Raw genomic sequence first — 20,989 nt, 5'->3', positions numbered from 1 at the left:
TGTTATGGCGGCTTATGTTTAAATTCATCCAAAAATCTCCACCAATGTTTGGAATGCCAATAGCCTCCGGGGTCCCAAACTAGGCATGTAAAGCTCCTCAGCAGCTTCAAACAAATTTTTAGGCTCCCGGAATGACGAATGTTGGAATAGATTCCAGGATCCCAAACTTTGCTTTTAAATCCGCCTCTGTCTTGATCTATATTTTTCCATCCAGGCGGTTTAGAAAGTAGATTCTCACCATGGTGACCAAACGTTTTCCGAGAACCATTCGATTGAATATGATACCAATCCGTGCACTTCAAGTTGAAGCGTGGAACCTTATTGAACCTTGTGCACCAGCTCTGAGCAAGAGCCATTTCCCTCTTACACTTAAAGCCACAGAGAGCTCTAAGCTGGCCATCTGTTTCAAGCAAACCGTATTCAAGTGAAAAAGTAAAGTTAAAGGTTAAGGATTGTACCCACTTAAAGCTTGTATTGGGTGGTAATGGCCTTGGGGTAGGTGTTTCCGATGGTTCTGCAAGTTCTACTCCCTTGTGCTCTTCTGTGAATTCCTCCACTTCTTTGCAAGGTTCTTCAAATGCATCTTTGTCTTGGTCAAAGTCTTCTATGTCTTCCTCATCACTCGAGTCATAGATTGGAGGTTGAGAGAAATCTACCTCTGCATCATCTTCGTATTCATTTGGGGAAGATTCTTCGATCTCAGAGAATTCACTTGCGGATGCAAGTTCATTACTAAGAGAACTTGACTTGTGACTATCATCATCAAGGGAATTTCTGTCCTGGGTTATTCCGTCTAGTTCTTCATAAATGACTTGCCTTGGGGATTGTGCACTGTCCTCCTTAGCATCAACTGTAACGTCCTTGACGGAGTTCTCCTCAGCTCTGGATTCCCATAGAGGTTCAGCGTCTCCTAGATCTTCAACCAACTCTTCTTCTTGCATAATAACAGCTTCTTCTACTTGTTCTAGTACGAATTCATTCTCTGTCTTGTCCTCTGGGGTTTATAGTATTTCCTTCATGCTAGGATCTTCGTTAGATTGTCCACATGGGGCTGTGGTTGGTCCTTGAATGTTTGAACGTCTAGAAGCTAATTGAATTACTGCTTGCTCCAGTTGTCGAATGGTTGTTTGAAGTTTATTTACTGTTTCCTTGAGGCGAACCTCTGATTCTCGGGGTGATGGATTTGAACATGATACAAAGGAAAGTGGTGGTGCTTGGGAGTGATTGGATTGGAACTGGGGTAAATAGGGATCATGTGGTGGCGAATGGTGAAGAGAAGCATGTGAGTGTGGTGGTTCGAGGTTATGTTGAGAGGATGGTATATAGGCACGGGGTGGGGCTTGTTGGTAGTTACAAGGTTGTCCACCATATCTAACAGCTAGGTATGCATTGTAGAATGGTCGTTGTCCATGATATCTTGGAGGGTGTTGTTGCCTAAAGGGTTGATTAGATCCTCTTGGCTCCATCCATCCTTGATTGGTCTGACCTTGATGCATATTCCTGCTATAACTTCTATTTCCTTCAACAAAGTTAGAACCAAACTCAAAGTGAGAAGGGTGAGAGTTCATAGTAGCAAATAAAATTAAAAAGGAAAAACAGAAATAAATAAACAAGTAAAAGAAAAATATTTACAATAACCAATAATAAGGCACACGTTAGCAGTTCCCCGGCAACGGCGCCATTTTTGACGAGAGAAACTTTGCGTGGTCTAGAAATTTGCGGATAAATCCTCGTTCCAAGTATAGTTTCTAAACCTTCAAAAGTCCTTTCATACAAACGTTTTGGTTTTCACAAGTAACAAATCCCTAAATAAATTATTAACCGAAGTATTCGAACCTCGGGTCGTCTTCTCAAGGAACTGCAGGGAAGTATGTTCTTATTATTGGTTATGGAGATTGTAAATTCGGGGTTTAAAGAATGAGGAACAAATATGACAAATAATTTAAATGGAAATTAAAATAAATAAATATTGTAAAGCAAACTTTTGGTAAGGGATGAGAAATTGGAAGTCCAAATTAGTTATCCTTCTAAATAATAAAGAAGTTTGAATCTTAATTCCACGTAGTTAACCTTTGCTAAAGCAAAGGAAAGTCAAGGGATTAATTAGTTTGACCTTCGAATCCTATTTATTTCCTAAGAAAAGATTGGGATTATTGAAAGTCAATTCAATTAGCAAAGATAACAGTTATCAATTATATTGAGCTAAGATAACTCCTGAGTTACTGATTTCTTAACCAAGACCAAAAAGGAAAAAAGTAAATTTGCTGGAATAAAAATGTCTTTAGATTGAAAGCAATGGTGACATAAATAAAAGAAAGCAATAATAAACTGAAATACCTCAAATAACATTAATTCAAATAATCTGGAACATAGAAGAATTCATAAATTAAACGGCAAAAGTAAATAATCAACTAAAGTAATGGAATGAATAAAAGTGAAAGGGAAGTTTAAAGTAAAGGAACATTAAACATGGGATCGAGAGTCACTCCTAAAACTAAGAGAAATCCTAAATCCTAAGAGAGAGAGGAGAGAACCTCTATCCAAACTAAATCTAAATCATGAGAAGTAACTAAATTGCCGAGCTCCCCTTGAATGGATGCATTCTCTCACTTCATAACCTCTGGTCTATGCCTTCTGAACTTGGATTTGGGCCAAAAAGGGCTTCAGAAATTGCTGGGGGCGTTTTTTGCAATTTCTGGTGCGTGGCCTCTGTCACGCGTCGTCGTGGGTCACGCGGTCGCATCATTCGGAGCTTTTCTTGTCACGCGGTCGCGTCAGTCATGCGGCCGCGTCGTTGTTGATTCGCGCTTGGCATGCGTCTGCGTCGCCCATGCGATCGCGTGGATGCTAGTTTCTCCAAAAACTCCATTTTGTGCTTTCCTTCCATTTTTTGTATGTTTCCTTTCCATCATTTGAGTCATTCCTGCCTTAGAAGATCTGAAAATACTCAACACACTAATCATGGCATCGAATGATAATAAGGGTAATTAAAATAATTAATTTTTTAAGCATAGGAAATATGTTTTTCACATACATCACATAATAAGGAAGGAGAAGTAAAATCATGCAATTAATATGAATAAGTGGGTGAAGGATTGAATAAATCACTCAATTTAAGCACAAAATATATCATAAAATATGGGTTTATCAATGATTCAGATAGATATAGAAATAGCAAAAATTGGAATCAAACATCAAAAATGCAATTTATGAACCAGGAAATCAAAGAGAATAAGAATGCGTGCCCTGGCATTCATGAATTGGTTTGGTGAAATCGAAGGAAAGCACAGTTAAAAATGCCAAAACCAAGACATGAATGGAAACATTTTATAGAAATTTGGGTAGCATGAAACAAGAAATTACAGCATATGAACAAAACTAACATTACAGCAACAGCAGAATTGCGAAAATAATGAAACAAGAAACACGAACAGCGCAATTAAATAGACCTAAATCCACTAACCACATCCTAGGATACCTAACAACCTAGAATCTACTACAACATGCATATCTAACTAGCCTAAAGATGAACAGAAACAGAAAAATATGAATTAACTACGAATTGAAAGAAGGGTGGCGTTCGTCGGAACCTGGTAGGCCAAATAAGGAGAGTGGGGCAGAAAGGTGGCTGGGGACGGCGGTGATGGTGTCCAGCGCGGCGGAGGAGGGTGCGCGGCGGCGGTGGCTGCTGTTCGGAGGAAGGGAGGGAAAAGGGAGGAGAATGGGGGTAGGGGGTAATAGGGGAAGGAAGGGGGGCTGTGGTTGGCGCTATGCAGTGGTGACGGCGGCGCGGTGGTGGTGATCGCGGAGGAGGGCAGTGGCGGTGGAGGGAGGAAGAAGAAGGAAGAAGAAGAAAGAGGGGGGGGGAAGGAAGGGGGTGGGTGGCGGCGGTGTCTGGGTGGTCGACGGGGTGGCGGTCGTTCGGTGATGGTGGCTGGGAGGTGGTGGTGTGATCGGAGAAGAAGAGAGGGAGGAGAGGGGTTTGGGGGGGCGAATGTTAGGGTTTGCGTGACTAGGGGGTTATAAATTTGAATCCACGCGATCGCGTGGTTGGGCTGAAATGGTGGTTGACGTGATCGCATGAGTGGCGCGATCGCATGGAATAGCTAAAGAGTGAATGACGCGATCGCTTGGGGCATGCGATCGTGTCGCTAGAAATTGTGCTAAACGCACGAATCTAGCATCGTTTCAGGGCAACTCTCTGTCTCCTTTTGGGGTGTTGTGCAATCCATGCGAGGCGATCGTGTCGCTCACGCGATCGCGTGGGCATTTTGTGCAAAACGCACAATGGCCGCACGATTCCGGCCTAACTTTCTGGACGTTGGATGTTTACGCCGATCTCCAGGTCACCCGGCCGCGTGAATGACGCGGTCGCGTAGGAAGTATTTTTCGCAACTTGACGCGATCGCATAAATGATGCGGTCGCGTCGCGCACCCTTTTTTTTATGCAGTATGCAAAATGCAATGATTAATATGAATGCGATGCAAAACTCCAGGTTCAATATAATAAAATGAAATAAGACTTGAAAACAAATAAAACTAAATAGAAAGAAATTGAAAAAGGAACGATCATACCATGGTGGGTTGTCTCCCACCTAGCACTTTTAGTTAAAGTACTTAAGTTGGATATTGGATGAGCTTCCTGTTATGGCGGCTTACGCTTAAATTCATCGAGAAATCTCCACCAATGCTTGGAATGCCAATAGCCTCCGGGGTCCCAAACTAGGCATGTGAAGCTTCTGAGCAGCTTCAAACAGATTGTCAGGCTCCCGGGGTGACGAATGTCAGAATAGATTCCAGGATCCCAAACTTTGCTTTTAAATCTACCTTCGTCTTTATCTATACTTTTCCATCTGGGCGGTTTAAAAATTGGATTCCCACCAAGATGACCAAAAGCTTTCCGAGATCCATTTGATTGAATATGAAACCAATCCTTACACTTCGAGTTGAAGAGTGGAACCTTATTGAACCTTGTGCACCAGCTCTGAGTACGAGCCATGTCCCACTTACTCTTAAAGCCGCAGAGAGCTCTAAGCTGGCCATCTGTTTCAAGCAAACCATATTCAAGTGAAAAAATACAGTTAAAGGTTAAGGATTGTACCCACTTGAAGCTTGTATTGGGTGGTAATGGCCTTGGGATAGGTGGTTCCAGTGGTTCTGTGAGTTCTACTCCCTTGTCCTCTTCTATGAATTTCTCCACTTCTTTGCAAGATTCTTCAAACATATCCATGTCCTGATCAAAGCCATCTATGTCTTCCTCATCACTTAAGTCATAGACTGGAGGTTGAGAGAAATCTACCTCCGTATCATCTTCGTATTCACTCGGGGAAGATTCTTTGATCTCAGAGAATTCACTTGCGGATGCAAACTCATTACTAGAAGAACTTGACTTGAGATTGTCATTATCAAGGAGACTTGCTTCTTGGGTTATTCTGTCTAGTTCTTTATGAAAGACTTGCTCTGGGGATTGCGCACAATTCTCCTTAGCATCAATTGTAACATCCTTGACAGAATGCTCCACAACTTTGGATTCCCATGGAGGTTCAGCGTCTCCTAAGTCTTCAACCAACTCTTCTTCTTTAATAATGACAGCTTCCTCTACTTGTTCCAGTACGAAGCCATGCTCTATCTTGTCCACTGGAGTTTCTAGTATCTCCTTCATGCTACGCTCTTTGTTAGATTGTCCACATGAGGCTGTGGGAGGTCCTTGAATGTTCGAACGTCTAGAAGATAATAGACTTACTGCTTGCTCCAGTTGATGAAGGGTTGTTTGAAGTTGATCTACTGTTTCCTTGAGGCGAACCTCTGATTCTCGGGGTGATAGATTTGGATATGGTACATGGGGAAGTGGTGATGTTTGGGAGTAATTGGACTGGAATCGGGGTAGATGAGGATCATACGGTGGTGAATGGTGAAAAGGAGCTTGTGAGTGTGGTAGTTCGAATTTGTGTTGAGAGGATGGTCTATAAGCACATGGTGGGGCTTATTGGTGATTACAAGGCTGTCCACCATGTCTATTGGCTTGGTATGCATTGTAGAATGGTCCTTGTCCATGATATCTTGGAGGGTGTTGTTGCCTAAAGGGTTGATCAGATCCTCTTGGCTCCATCCATCTTTGATTGTTCTGACCTTGATGCATGTTCCTCTTATAACTTCCATTCCTTTCAATAACATTAGAACCAAACTCAAAGTGAAAGGGGTGAGAATTCATAGTAGCTAATAGAAATAAAAAGGGGAAAATAAAGACAAATAAACAAGTAAAAGAAAAATATTTACAATAACCAATAATAAGGCACACGATTGCAGTTCCCCGACAATGGCACCATTTTGAAAGAACTTGAAGATTGATGGTTTAGAAGTTATAGTAAACTCTCGTTGCAAGTATAGTTACTAAACCAAGCAATCAACCTTTCTCACAAACGTTTTGGTTGTCACAAGTAACAAACCCCTAAATAAATTGATAACCGAAGTATTCAAACCTCGGGTCGTCTTCTCAAGGAACTGCAGGGAAGTATGTTCTTATTATTGGTTATGGAGACTGTAAATTGGGGTTTTGAGAATGAGGAGTGAAGAGTTTAATTAGCAAATAAAGTAAATGATGAACAAGCAATTTAAATGGAAAGTAAAATAAATAAATGACTGTAAATAAACTTTTGGCAAGGTATGAGAAATTGGAGGTCCTATCCTAGTTATCCTTATCAATGATGATGAGAATTGAATCTTAATTCCACTTTGTTAACCTTTACTAAGATAAAGGAAGGTCAAGGGATTAATTGGTTTGATCTTTGAATCCTATTTATTTCCTAGGAAAAGATTAGGATTATTAAAGTTCAATTTAATTAGCAAAGATAACAATTATCAATCATGTTTGAGTTTGATAACTCCTGAGTTACTAATTTCTTAACCAAGACCAAAAGGAGAAAAGTAAATCTACTGGAATAAAAATGTCTTCAGATTGGGAACAATAGCAACATAAATAAAATAAAGCAATATTAAACTGAAATACCTCAAATAACATTAATTCAAAAGAGTAATCTGTAACATGGAAGAATTTATAAATCAAATTGCAAAAGTAAATAAAAGGGGATATTGAACCTGATAAGGAGATAATTCTAAAAGCAAATAAAATCCTAATTCTAAATCCTAATCCTAAAGAGAGAAGAGAGAGGAGAGAACCTCTCTCTAAACTAAATCTAAATCATGAAAACTAACTAAAGTGGAGACTCTCCCTGAATGGATGCATTCCCTCACTTCATAACCTCTGGTCTATGCCTTCTGGACTTGGATTTGGGCCAAAAAGGGCTTCAGAATTCGCTGGGAGCGTTTTCTGCAATTTCTGGTGCGTAGGCTCTGTCACGCGTCCGCGTGGGTCACGCGGTCGCGTCATTCGGAGTTTTCCTTGGCACGCGGTCGCGTCAGTCATGCGACCGCGTCATATGTGTTTTTCTCGAGGCGCGCGATAGAGTCAGTCACGCGTTTGCGTCGCGCTCTCTTCGCACTGGCATGCGGCCGCGTCGTCCATGCGATCGCGTGGTTGCCAGTTTCTTCACAAACTCCGTTTTATGCTTTCCTTCCATTTTTGTATGTTTCCTTTCCATCCTTTGAGTCATTCCTGCCCTAGAAGATCGAAAACTACTCAACACACTAATCACGGCATCGAATGGAAATAAAGGTAATTAAAATAATTAATTTTAAAGCATAGGAAACATGTTTTTCACATACATCACATAATAAGGAAGGGAAAGTAAAACCATGCAGTTAATATGAATAAGTGGGTGAAGGATTGAATAAATCACTCAGATTAAGGACGAAATATATCATAAAATATGGGTTTATCAACGTCTCTTTGGTACCTCATGAAGTAGCCACACAATAGGAATCTTGTACATAGGATTTAGGTTAAAGTGCGCATACGAACGGGGTGCAGACGTTGGCTGGTCTCACGGTATATACATATAATCAGAGAACGATATTCACCCTAGACTCAGAAGACTATCTAGAGCAGAATCCTCTTCTTGCGAACGGTCATCAGCGAACTATGGTTAGGTACTCTTACTTCCATCTGTAGGGGGAAGGGAGAGAGAAGGGGTAAGAACTGGGGAATTCTTAGTAGGGTCGGGGTTATTAGTTACGTTCATTAATTCTATGATGTTTAGCAGACTATTAGCAGAATACAAAGAAGCAGTAATTAGAAAACACAGATAAGTAGAGAAGATAGAGAAAATAGATAGCAGAATACAAACAGAAGAATACAAGAAAATAACACAAGCGAAGAGAATGGAATACAAACAAGGAAAGCATACATTCATACCACAATCATAACAAAGGAAATGCGCAACCAAGTATGATGCATGTCTAGCCCTAGCACAGGTAATGAGCTCATTTGTCGGTTTCTACCCGCTCTCGAAGTAACCCGAAGCAACTGAAATGCGTATGGTTTTCCAGTCAGCATAGGTACAGTTCTCACTAACCAACGTATGCATCATATCCTCTGTAAGCAAACTCTGCCTTACAAGTGGCGGCATTCCAGCCGTGTATGAAATCATATTCTCTGTAAGCAATCCTTGCCTTACAGGTGCGGCATTCTAGCCGTGTATGAATTAATATCCTCTGCAAGTGATCCCAGGTTATCAGTTGCAGGTACAGCTCTCAACAGCTGTGTAACATTGGAAAACGTTCTGTGGTCATACCAATATCTATCTGACTGCCTTCATGCAGCAGATCATTACATAATCATTCTCATTATCATCTTTCATCATCATTCTCATTATTCATCATCATTTTCACATTATTATGCAGTACCTCTTTCTTTCTCTGTTCAATCATACTGTACAAACTTTACATCTTTCACTTTTACAATATCCTGGCTCAAACCATTTCTCTTTCTCATATTATTCTTTTCTCTTTTTATCTCTTTACTTTACTCTGGTTATTCTGTGCTCTGTGTTACTTTATTCTGCTCTGATTTCTCTGTTTAACATGTGTATTTAAAGCTTATGTAAATTTCGGTATGAATAGTTAGCCTGTCCCAGGTATAGGTTCATTAAGTCTATACTGAAACAGTTTAACTTTTCATATAACACCTAACCCTAGTCGTAACTCAGGTACTAACTAAGTTGCCCTAGTTCGTTCACTAGTCTCTGTCTGTTTTTCTGTCATCGAAATTTTACAGACTTTTTCTTTGGTTTTTATCTTTTCTTTAACTTTTTTTCTTTTCTTTATCTTTGCCTCACTATCATGTTATTACCACTCCCTCCCGTCTAAGGTAACTCTTACAGAATTCAGATATAAGGTGTGGGACAGAAATGGTTTAGTACATGGACTATCAGATGGAATAACAGCAGTTCTTTTAAAATAATCAAGGAAAGCATGATACTTAGATAACCAATCTAATCCTAAAATAACTTCTAAACCACATAGAGGTAAACAGATTAGATCCTGTATAAAAGTCCTGTTCCTAATAGCGAATGGTACTTGCAAGCACACTAAACTGGTCAAAGCATTTTGGGATGCAGGTGTATGGACAATCAAGTAAAAATTCAATTTAAAGAAATATAATCCTAACTCGTAAGCAATAGTTAGAGAAATAAAGAATGCGATGCACCCGAATCATACAGTACAGTTAGAAATCGATTCTTGACATAACACTGACCTTGAATGAGGGCGTTCGATTGCACAACATCGTCAATAGTGATAGCAAACACTCGTCCTTGTTGCTGGGTTCTAACTGAATTTTGAGTAAATCCCTTCGGACAATCCTTGGCAATATGTCCAAGTTCTCCACAAGCATAGCAGTTAGGTGATCCAAACTGGCAAGACCTGTTATCATGCTCTTTTTCGCATTGCTTACATGCAGTGTTTATGTAAGCCTGATGGGCTCGTTTACCATTGCCTTGCCTTACTTTACCTCCATTCTTACCAGTACGGCGAGCAGTAATGTTACCAACTTGTAGGTTCTTATGCTTGCCACGCGCTTTAAAATGCACCCTTCTCCCAGCTTCCTGATGATTGCTAAGACGCCTTGGTGGAAATCCTTGGCGACTCACCTTGGCCACAGTCACTTTCTTAATACATTCTTCAACTAGCTTGCTCTTGTTGACTAATTCAGCAAAATTACGTATCTCCAACGGAACTATTGAACTCATCAGATCATCAAGAAGGCCTCCTTCAAACTTCAAGCACTTCCATTCTTCAAAGTCAGCAGGATTCCCTTGACAGATCTTAGAGAAACGACATAAGTCATCAAAATTACGAGCATACTCAGCAACAGTCATATCCCATTGCCTCGGCTGCATAAGCTCTATCTCTTTAGCATCACGCACTGCTCTTAGGAAATATTTCTTGTAGAATTCATCTTTAAAAGTATCCAAAGGAATGTCACCTTCATTACGTTGTAGCAGTCGCTGTATCCCCTGCCACCAGTACTCAGCTTCTCCCTCGAGCATATAAGTAGCAAACTCCACGTGTTATCCTTCCGGAACATACTGCGCTCTCAGTGATCGTTCAATACCTCGAAACCAGTTATCAGCGTCAGTCGCAACGAGTGTACCCTTGAACTTAGGCGGATTAACCTTCAGAAAGGTCGCAAGGGTCATAGGTCTTTCAGGATGCCCTAAGTTATTCTCATCATTCCCATTTCTCACTCTAAGACGTTCAACAGCCCTAGCCGCTGTTAGCGCAGCTTCACGCACTACTTCATCCGCGTTGTTCATGGTAGCCATAAACGTTTTCTGTTCCCTCTCGTAGTTAACATTAGGAATTCCTTCCCGTACGCCTCGTCTCCGTGAACCCATTGTAGTCCTGTTCACACCAAACAATCATTGTTAAGGTGATCAGTCTTAACATTTCAAGTCAAGTGTGAACATTCCCAAAATGAAAACACAGAAACAATCATGCAACATATATCACTGGGATATCCTATACGCATGAGACACACAACAGAGTATGCAATGAAGCATAGTCAGCCCACTCCCCAGGTTCTACTGGGAACGAACTGCTCTGATACCAAATTGTAACGACCCAATTTTCAATATGTCTAGATCATACCGGAAACTGAGCGCTACCAATTTGTCTTCCTAATTATTATCTATTATTTATCATATGAGCCTGATTCGTTGTTAAAAGCGTAGTTAATTTGCGAGGTGTATTTTTTTTTTGAAAACGTTTGGATTAATAGACAGAATCATTTATAATCAATTCACAAATAATAATAGATAAAACAGTTATAAATAACCACACATAAATACATCACAAGTAGTTGACAACATTCAGTGATTCAGCCTTTATTAGAATATAGACTGTTAGTTAGAACACCCCTAGATATAGCTAAATAATATCTATATACATGTATATACATACAACATCCCAGGTCCTGAACTGTTCAAGAGGTCCCTAAGCTGGCACCTAGGCTAGCCTAGACTCTATACTCACCTAGTCCCTCTAAACTACTAAAGCGAGGGAAAGTACGTTCTAGGTCTTCAAAACTCAAGTCAGGTGGAACGTCATCAAAAGATAGAACATCATCTGTTACTCCTCTGCACGATCAGACTTTTCCATAGGACGTCTCTCTGCTACCTCATGAAGTAGCCACACAATAGGAATCTCGTACATAGGATTTAGGTTAAAGTGCGCATACGAACGGGGTGCAGACATTGGCTGGTCTCATAGTATATACATATAATCAGAGAACGATATTCACCCTAGACTCAGAAGACTATCTAGAGCAGAATCCTCTTCTTGCGAACGGTCATCAGCAAACTATGGTAAGGTACTCTTACTTCCATCTGAAGGGGGAAGGGAGAGAGAAGGGGTAAGAACTGGGGAGTTCTTAGTAGGGTCGGGGTTATTAGTTACGTTCATTCATTCTATGTTGTTTAGCAGACTATTAGCAGAATACAAAGAAGCAGTAATTAGAAAACACAGATAAGTAGAGAAGATAGAGAAAAGAGATAGCAGAACACAAACAGAAGAATACAAGAAAATAACACAAGCGCAGAGAATGGAATACAAACAAGGAAATCATACATTCATACCACAATCATAACAAAGGAAATGCGCAACCAAGTATGATGCATGTCTAGCCCTAGCGCAGGTAATGAGCTCATTTGTCAGTTTCTACCCGCTCTCGACGTAACCCGAAGCAACTGAAACGGGTATGGTTTTCCAGTCAGCATAGGTACAGTTCTCACTAACCGACGTATGCGTCATATCCTCTGTAAGCAAACTCTGCCTTACAGGTGGCGGCATTCCAGCCGTGTATGAAATCATATTCTCTGTAAGCAATCCTTGCCTTACAGGTGCGGCATTCTAGCCGTGTATGAATTAATATTCTCTGCAAGTGATCCCAGGTTATCAATTGCAGGTACAGCTCTCAATAGCTGTGTAACACTGGAAAATGTTCTGTGGTCATACCACTATCTAGCTGACTGCCTTTATGCAGCAGATCGTTACATAATCATTCTCATTATCATCATTCATCATCATTCTCATTATTCATCATCATTTTCACATTCTTATGCAGTACCTCTTTCTTTCTCTGTTCAATCATACTGTACAAACTTTACATCTTTCACTTTTACAATATCCTGGCTCAAACCATTTCTCTTTATCATATTATTCTTTTCTCTTTGTATCTCTTTACTTTACTTTGGTTACTCTGTGCTTTGTGTTACTTTATTCTGCTATGATTTCTCTGTTTAACAAGTGTATTTAAAGCTTATGTAAATTTCGGTATGAATAGTTAGCCTGTCCCAGGTATAGGTTCATTAAGTCTGTACTGAAACAGTTTAACTTTTCATATAACACCTAACCCTAGTCGCAACTCAAGTACTAACTAAGTTGCCCTAGTTCGTTTGCTAGTCTCTGTCTGTTTTTTTGTCATTAAAATTTTACAGACTTTTTCTTTAGTTTTTATCTTTTCTTTAACTTTTTATCTTTTCTTTATCTTTGCCTCACTATCATGTTATTACCACTCCCTAAGTGTTTTATGAAGGTAATTATGAGATTCTGCACTTAAAGTTGTCTTTCTAAAGCTTTTAAAGAAAACTGCATTTTCCGCATTATTTTATTATTTTTATTAAAATATTATTTTCAATTAAATATTATTATTTAATATTTTATTATTATTTATTATTTTAATACTAAATTTTCGAAAATTAACTTACCTTTTACTTTTAACCTTTAAAATTCACTTTTTACCACCCTAACTTCCAGAAATTACCATATAACCCCTTAAACACCAAAAATTTTACTTCCTTGCCCTTTCTAAGATCTAAAAGGTGTTCTTCAATGTTCTTCACCACACTCAAAGTGTTCTTCGTGTTCTTCGTATATTCTTCAAATTCTTTCTCTGTTTTTACCCGTTTTTCAGTCTTTTCAGCAACCGATTTTTACCGAAATTCAAAATAAATTTCCAGCCACTAAAACCCCATCTTTTCTACATGATTTTAACACAAATTGAACATAAATTTAAGCTCTAGGGTTTCATTTTCCAGCAGCCACAAGAACACACATTCATAGCTTGAATTTTATCAAATTTCATCAAATTTTCACCAAAATTTCAAAAAGAATTACTCATACAAACAATCAATTTCAAGCACAGCCAAACCATATCATAATCACACAACTCAAACACAATCAATCAAGATTCAATTCGTCAATCCCTACCTGGTTTTGCTGCTCCTAATTCGGTTAAACTTTCAGGTGGTCCTTAAGCACTTTTTCCTCCTAAATCACATCAAGAACAACTTTAAATCCAAAAACTCTCAACTGACCAAATCTCACTCAGTATGTTAGGAAGAGATATCTCACCTTAGACTTGCTGGAAATTCACGTTTCTTGGCCCTCAAGTCAAGTTAAGCATGATTCCTAAGGAAGAACATCAAGAAAACACATGTTTTGCATGGTTTTCCTTGAAAACCGAATTGAAATGGGAGGGAGACAGCCATCTCACCTTATTTCCATCCTTGATAAGTTACATGGTTATGTAGAGGAAGAAGAGAGGATCATTTTGGTGATATCGGAGTTTTGATTTGAGTTTTAGTTTAGAAGAAATCAAGCTTTGAAGATTAAGTGTTCATGAAAGTTTCTCTCTTTTCTCTCTTGTTATTTTCGGCCAAAATGATGAAATGAGACAGCCTTGGAGGTCTTGGGGGTGTAAGGTGAGTTGTGATTGGTTGGTTTGGAGGTGGATTAAAATAATATTAAAATATCTCTGGTGTACAACTACTAAAACTAGGTGTATCGGAACACTCCTAAAAACATCTCTATAAATTATTTTCTAAGCTACTAGCATAAATGACACTAGAAACATATTTATTATGAGAATAGAACATGTATAATGAGGCCTTAGCATTGCTAAATTCATCAGAGAGTGCTGGTGCTAAGCTGCACCAGTAAACCGTAAACCCGGTTAAACCGATTTTCTGTTTTTAACAAAAACAGACCAGGTAACCTTATAATGTCATTCAAGAATTTTCTAATACTAATATAATGATAATATTATACTATTATATCTCTCCTCTCATGAATCGAGTCCGGTTCGTCAAACAGAGACTATTTACGAAAATCAGAATCAAAACTGCCAACCGATACGGTTCAAAAACTAGGTTCTTCGGGATTGCATTATCGAGCTTGCCTCAGAGGAGGTTATAGCTTAAGGATGACATAATGATAATGAGGATTTAGATGCTTGATGATATAACAGAGGTGTTTCCTTTACTGATTTTCCGGAGAAATCCGTACTTTCAGAAAAGATCTCATGTACTTGAAAATCAGGGTTGTTACAGGATTACCCTATGAGAGTCAATTTTGGGAGCCCATGTCTTGGAGAGAACCTCACTCAAGCTTAGTGAAGAAGGTTGGAACTTTTGACAACCGATTGAAGGACAAGCACTCTTGGAGGTTCAAGGATGGATACAAGCATAAGCCACCTTGACAAGAAGCCTCCCAATGTCCAACTTAAGGACTTAAACTAAAAGTGCTAGGTGGGAGACACCCCAACATGGTAACATCTTTTCATTTTCTCCTTTGAAAATATTGGTAATTTAGGTTTAATTTCATGTTTTGTTTAGTTAGTTGAATTTAATTGGGAGTCTAGTAGGTTAAATAAGGTTTTATGATGTTTTGGTAGCTGTTTGGAGGTTTGGAATGCTTGGTTTGGTGCAAAAACATAGAAAAAATTTGAAAAACAGAGCACCATCCACGCGCACGTGCACTTCACGCGTAGGCGTGAATCAAGCAATTTCGGCCATCCACGCGCACGCGCCATGTGCGCGGACGCGTGGATTGAGTTTTCCCCCCTCCATATGTTCACCCGAGAGTTGTGCCTGAAGCGTGCAAATTTTGTGCCCAAGGCACGCGCACGCGTACCCTGCGCGTATGCGCTCCTCTCAAAATAAGCCGTCGACGCGGACGCGCCATGTACACGTACGCACCACTTCCATTGCGCCACCATCCACGTGCGCGCGCCATGCATGCGTACGTGCAGATACCCTTCTTTCAATACACTTCCTTTCTTCTCTTCTTTCCATTTCTTTCCTTCTTCTCTTTTCTCTTCTTTTCCTTCCACTCTTAAAACATCATCCAACACTACCAAGCATCATGTAACACCATTTCTTTTAGTTAGTTAGTTAATTTATTTTTGTTTTCCATTATAAGTGTTGGATTACTAATCTTGTTTACTGTTTACTGCTGCTTATTAATAATAGGATGTTAGTTTAACATCATTGTTGTTATTGTCATTGTTGGGTTCCTTTGTTGAAGTTACAATTTATTACTTGGTTTTAAGTTTTCATGTTGAACATTTATGAATACCAAGTACATGCTACATTGCCTTCATGCATCTTAACTCTTTGAATTGCATGTTTTGGCCACCATGCATTCATCATCTATTGTTAGGCAATTGTATATTATCATTGCATTTTTTTAGGTGATACTTGTTTATGATTGACCCTTTGTTCATATCACCTATTTCATGCATTGAGAGTGTGGGTGTGAAATTAGATCGAAAGCTTACATAGTGACATATTTTTGAGCTTTGTAAAAAGTTTGTGGGCCATGCTTGCTATGTGATTGATTTCCACTTCTATCTTCTTTTTCCTAAGTTCCATAGGATCCATGTGTTTCACCTCTATGTCACTTAGGTGTTGCAACAACTTCAATATGTGTCATTGTTTGATGTGTGAGCTCTCTATACCATTTTGTTCATCAAATTTACTTGCACGTCAATCAATGTCCATACATTATCCAATTTCACAATTGCTTGATTTTTGCTTGAATGCTTTTATGCTTCTTCACTACTCGTTGGGTTGTTTTAGCCTACAAGTCTTTTAAAGTATCTCAAGCACACTAGAATGAGTGAAGTGCATATTTTCTTTTGTATAATTGTGACATGATTTTTAAATACTAGGTGTGAGTTCTAAACCGCATGCAAGTTAGGACCCACACACTTATTTTTCATTATTGTCACACCAATTCATTCACTCAATTCTAGTGATTTACCTCATTCCAACAATCCATGCTTCCTTGCTTGTGCATTTACTTGTCTTATTATCTCCTATTTTCTATGTCCAGGTTGAATCATCATAAGCAAAAATGGAAGTTGGAGAAGAACACGCAGCATCAGTTGACCTACCAACTGAAGGTAGCAACTAGGAAAGTCGCCGTACCCCCTTACTCATCTTTGGATGCACCGAGGACGGTGCAAAATTTTAAGTATGGGGAGGTCGTCCGACCGCTCGGCATTTTTGGGTGACAAGTTTCTAATCCCAACACTTTTGCATTTCATTTTTAGGTCTTTTAGGATTTTTGGCTGCATTGCATATGTATATATTAAGCTTAGTCAAAATCATGATATTTTCCAAGAATTTTATCTATGGCACCCCAATTGAAAAAAAAATTTTAGAACTTGCTTGAATTATATACTTTGTGGAACATGATTTTTGAGCTAAGAACACAAGCATGTGAGATTTGAGCCTAATTGTGTGGTTACATCATACATAACCACTTACTTTCATTCTTGTGTGTATTATTCTCTTCCTATGATTGTAATCTTTGATTTGTTTGATTCTTTATGTCCATTACTTTGTGTATACATGCATTTATATGATTGAGGCCATTGTTCAATTAGCTCACTTACCCAAATAGCATATCCTTTTATCTTCCATTGATAACCAATTTGAGCCTATGCTTAACCCATTTGTTCTTAATTGTAACACATTACAAGCCTAAGTGAAAAACAATAAATGTGCCTTGTTTGGATCTTTGATTAGCTTAGGCTAGTGAAAGTGTTCATCATTTGATTTTGGGAGAGTTGGGAACATTGGGTAGAGATAAAAGTGTGTTTACATTTTTGTTGAAAAATCATGAGAATTGGGTACATACTCATGTATTAATCATGTGTAAACCTGATGAGCAGATAATTTATACACTTTTTGGCATTGTTTTTACATAGTTTTTAGCATGATTTAGTTAGTTTTTAGTATATTTTTATTAGCTTTTAAATAAAAATCACATTTCTGGACTTTACTATGAGTTTGTGTGTTTTTCTATGATTTCAGGTACTTTCTGGCTGAAATTGAGGGACTTGAGCAAAAATCAGATTCAGAGGCTAAAGAAGCACTGCAGATGCTGTTGGATTCTGACCTCCCTGAAATCGAAGTGGATTTTCTGGAGCTACAGAACTCCAAATGGTGCGCTCTCAATTGCGATGGAAAGTAGACATCCAGGGCTTTCCAGCAATATATAATAGTCCATATTTTGTCTGAGTTTAGATGAAGCAAACTGGCGTTCAATGCCAGCTTCTTGCCCTATTCTAGAGTCAAACACCAGAAACAGGTTGCAAAGTGGAGTTAAACGCCAGAAACAGGTTACAAACTGGTGTTCAACTCCAGGAAGTGGGCCCCAGAAGTGGATTTCTGCATCATTTACTTATTTCTGTAAACCCTAGTAACTAGTTTAGTATAAATAGGACTTTTTACTATTGTATTTACAGCTTTGGATTGTCTTTTGATCCTTTGATCATGTTTTGGGGGCTGGCCATTCGGCCATGCCTAGACTTTGTTCTTATGTATTTTCAACGGTAGAGTTTCTACACACCATAGATTAAGGTGTGGAGCTCTGCTGTTCCTTGAGTATTAATGCAAAGTACTATTGTTTTTCTATTCAATTCAAGCTTATTCCTATTCTAAGATATTCATTCACACCCAAGAACATGATGAATGTGATGATTATGTGACGCTCATCATCATTCTCACCTATAAATGCGTGCCTGACAACCACTTCCGTTCTACCTGAAGACGAGACAGAATGAGTATCTCTTAGATATCTAATACAGGGGACCATGTTCGAGATATTAGAGTCTTCGTGGTATAAGTTAGAACCCATGGATGGCCATTCCTGAGATCCGGAAAGTCTAAACCTTATCCATGGTATTCCGAGTAGGATCTGGGAAGGGATGGGTATGACGAGCTTCAAACTCGCAAGTGCTGGGCATAGTGACCGATGCAAAAGGATAGTAAATCCTATTCCAGTATGATCGAGAACCGACAGATGATTAGCCATGAAGTGACAGCGCATTGGACCATTTTCACAGAGAGGACGAGATGTAGCCATTGACAATGGTGATGCCCAACATACAGCTTGGCATGGAAAGGAGTATGAATGATTGGATGAAGACAGTAGGAAAGCAGAGGTTCAGGAGGAACGAAAGCATCTCTGAAATTCTCACCAATGAATTGCATAAGTATCTCTATCCTAGTTTATATTTTAATTACGTTTTAATTATCAATTCTCTATAACCATTTGGATCCGCCTGACTGAGATTTACAAGGTGACCATAGCTTGCTTGAAGCCGACAATCTCCATGGGATCGACCCTTACTCACATAAGGTTTTTACTTGGACGACGCAGTGCACTTGCTGGTTAGTTGTGCGAAGTTGTGACAAAGTGTGATTCACGATTGAGAGCACCAAGTCTTTGGCGCCATTGTTGATGATCACAATTTCTGCGCACCAAGTTTTTGGCACCGTTGCCGGGGATTGTTCGAGTTTGGACAACTGACGGTTCATCTTGTTGTTCAGATTTGGTAATTTTATTTTTCTTTTAAGCTTTTTTTATTTCTTATTTTCGAAAATAATACAAAAAAAATACATATTTTAAAAAATATATTTTTCTTCAGAATTTTTAAGAATGAATTCTAGTGTTTCATGATGATTTGTTGAATCCTGACTGGCTGAAAGCCATGTCTAATCTTTTGGACCGAGGTTTCAACTTATCATCACAAGAGCTTGTTGATCTTCACCCATTTGGCAGTTACACACATAGTTGTTGTATACATGGGAGGTAGGCAATATCTACTGAAGCTTGGCTGGCTATTGGCCATGTCTAGTATTTTGGACCGGAGCTTTCACTGAAAGCTTGGCTGACTAGTGAGCCATGTCTAATTCTTGGACCGGAGCTTTAGACTAACATTGCAAGATTCCTAGAATTCCCATTAAAAATTTTGAAATCCTTATTTTGATTTTTCCAAATAATTTTCAAAAAAATACCGAAAAAAATTAATAAAATCATAAAATAAAAAATAATTTGATATTTCTTGTTCAAGTCTTGTGTCAGTTTTTAAGTTTGGTGTCAATTGCATGTTTACCTCTTTCTTGCATTTTTCGAAAATTCATGTATTGCATTCTTCATGATCTTCAAGTTGTTCTTGGTAAGTCTTCTTGTTTGATCTTCATATTTTCTTGTTTTGTGTCTTTTCTTGTTTTTCATATGCATCTTCAATTTGTTAGTGTCTAAAGTTTGAAAATTTTTAAGTTTGGTGTCTTGCATGTTTTTCTTTTCTTAAAAAAAATTTCAAAAATAAGTCTTGATGTTCATCTTGATCTTCAAAGTGTTCTTGGTGTTCATCTTGACATTCATAATGTTCTTGCATGCATTGTGTGTTTTGATCCAAATTTTTCATGCATTGAGTCTTTTTCATGTTTTTCTCTTTCATTATTAAAAATTCAAAAAAAAAAATCTTTCCCTTATTTCACTCATAATTTTCGAAAATTTGATTTGATTTAGTCAAAAAGTTTTTAAATTTAATTGTTTCTTATGAGTCAAATCAAATTTTCAATTTAAAAATCCTATCTTTTTCAAATCTTTTTCAAAAATCAAATTTTTTTCATTTTTCTTTCATAATTTTCGAAAATTTCAAATTTATTTTTAAAATCTTTTTCTTATTTTATTTCATAATTTCAAAATCTTTACTAACAATTAATGTGATTGATTTAAAAATCCTAAAGTTTGTTACTTGCCTATTAAGAAAGGTTCAATCTTTAAATTTTAAATCCTATCTTTTTGTTTCTTGTTAGTCAAGTAATTAACTTTAAAATCTCAAAATCAAATCTTTTTAAATTTCTTTTTCAAATCTTTTTCTAAATAAGTTTCAATCACATCTTTTTCAAAATCAATTTCAAAATCTTTTCTAACTTCTTTTCTAACTTCTTATCTTTTCAAAATTTGATTTTCAAATCTTTTTCAAATTAACCACTTAACTTTTTGTTTGATTCTTATCTTTTTCAAAACTACCTAACTAACTCTCTCTCTCTAATTTTTGAAAATCCTTCCCTCTTTTTCAAAATTTCTTTTTAATTAATTAATTGTTTTAAATTTAATTTAATTTTATTTTTCTTTTTCGAATTTTAACTTTAATTTTTAAATTAAAAACAAAAATATTTTTATTTTATTTTATTTAATTTTCGAATTCTCTCCCCCTCATCTCTTTCTAATTATTTTATTTATTTACTAACACTTCTCTTCATCTTAAAATTCGAACCCTCTCTTCCTCTTGGTGTTCGAATTTCTCTTCTCCTATTCCTTTCTTCTTCTACTCACATAAAGGAATCTCTATACTGTGACATAGAGGATTCTATATTTTCTTTCCTGTTTTCTTCTTTTTCATATGAGCAGGAACAAGGATAAGAACATTCTTGTTGAAGCTAATCCT

Source organism: Arachis hypogaea, chromosome 19 (genome assembly GCF_003086295.3).
Source record: "Arachis hypogaea cultivar Tifrunner chromosome 19, arahy.Tifrunner.gnm2.J5K5, whole genome shotgun sequence".
Classification (NCBI taxonomy): Eukaryota; Viridiplantae; Streptophyta; class Magnoliopsida; order Fabales; family Fabaceae; genus Arachis; species Arachis hypogaea.
The sequence above is the reverse complement of the archived record's forward strand: the minus strand, read 5'-3'. Positions refer to the sequence as shown.